Source organism: Zalophus californianus, chromosome 7 (genome assembly GCF_009762305.2).
Source record: "Zalophus californianus isolate mZalCal1 chromosome 7, mZalCal1.pri.v2, whole genome shotgun sequence".
NCBI classification, from domain to species: Eukaryota; Metazoa; Chordata; class Mammalia; order Carnivora; family Otariidae; genus Zalophus; species Zalophus californianus.
This window is the reverse complement of record NC_045601.1, coordinates 72,472,348-72,473,826: the sequence shown is the minus strand read 5'-3', so window position 1 is coordinate 72,473,826 and position 1,479 is coordinate 72,472,348. Positions and strand designations below refer to the sequence as shown.

Genomic DNA, 1,479 nt, shown 5'->3' with positions numbered 1-1,479 from the left:
GCCCCTTCCCCAGAAGACTAGCACAAACCTCTGCATGCACCATGGCTACCACTCCGGAAAACAGTGTGGAGGTTCCTCAAAAAGTTAAAAATCTACCTTATGATCCAGTAATGGCACTATTAGGTATTTACCCAAAGAATACAAAAATACTGATTCAAAGAGATACATGCACCCTGATTTTTATAGCACCATTATCAACAATATTAAATCTGAAACTAATATTACACTGTAATGTTAACTAACTGGAATTAAAGTAAAAACTTGTAGGGAAAAAAAGTAATGCATGCTTCAGTGCCCTGAAATACATGTTTAAGAATATTCATAACAGTATTATTAGTTATAGCCCAAAGCAGGAAGTGCTCCAAATGGCCATTAGTAGAATGGATAAATAAATTAGAATATTATTACACAGAATACTATGTAGTAATGAAAAAGAACAAATCACTGCTACATACGATGTCATGAATGAATTTCACAAATGTAATGTTGTTATTTTAAAGTTCATTTATTTACTTATCTCTACACCCAATATGGGGCTCAAACCCATGACTGGGAGATCAAGAGTCACATGTTCCCCCAAATGAGCCAGACAGACATGCTGGGAAAAGTTTTCAATTAGCAATAATCACGCCTCAGATAAATCTTATTGGCTGTGATACTGGCATTGTGCAAAGCTACAAATGTAACATTGTTGAAAAGAAATCAGATGTAAAAGAATATATACCATATGATCTATTTACATAATGTTCAAAACAGGGAAATCTATTATATTTGAAGTCATATAGGTGGTTACATCTAGGAGGAGAGAAAAATGATTGGCATGGGTACAAGGAAAGATTCTGAGGTGTTAGTAATATTTCATTTCTTAACCTGGTGGCTGTGTTAACTTTGTGAAAATTCTTCAGGTTGTGTGGTTTTAATTTGAGTACTTTTCTTTATGTAAATCTTTCTTTAATAAGAAGTTTATTTGGGGTGCCTGGGTGGCTCAGTCATTAAGCGTCTGCCTCTGGCTCAGGTCATGATCCCAGGGTCCCGGAATTGAGTCCCACATCGGGCTCCCTGCTCCGCCGGAAGCCTGCTTCTCCCTCTCCCGCTCCCACTGCTGTGTTCCCTCTCTCACTGTCTCTCTCTCTCTCTCTGTCAAATAAATAAATAAATCTTTAAAAAAAAGGTTTATTTAAAAAATACATATATATGCATATATTTGTTTTTGCCTTTTTTGATCTTAAAATGGAATCAAACTACACATATTCTTAAATGATTTGCTTTTTTCATTTAACGTTTTTATTCTGGAATTATACATTATTTACATATTTATTTTATATGTTTATATGTGCAACTAGAGTTAGATCATTAGATCTCTGCATGGTCATTATTACGTTTGAGGAAAATCACTCTTGCTGTTATTTGGGGAGCAGATCTGAGAGGGAAAAACTAGCGACAAGGAAACAAGTTAGAAAATGACTGCCAAAATTTTGG

At 35.0% G+C, this 1,479-nt stretch overlaps 1 non-coding gene across 1 annotated transcript; it reads right to left on the bottom strand.

Annotated features, from left to right (window-relative positions):
* Positions 1-542: 542 nt before the first annotated feature.
* Positions 543-676, bottom strand: LOC113928223. The gene has a single exon (XR_003521872.2). It is a non-coding gene; the product is annotated as a U4 spliceosomal RNA (small nuclear RNA).
* Between the last annotated feature and the right edge of the window lie 803 nt (positions 677-1,479).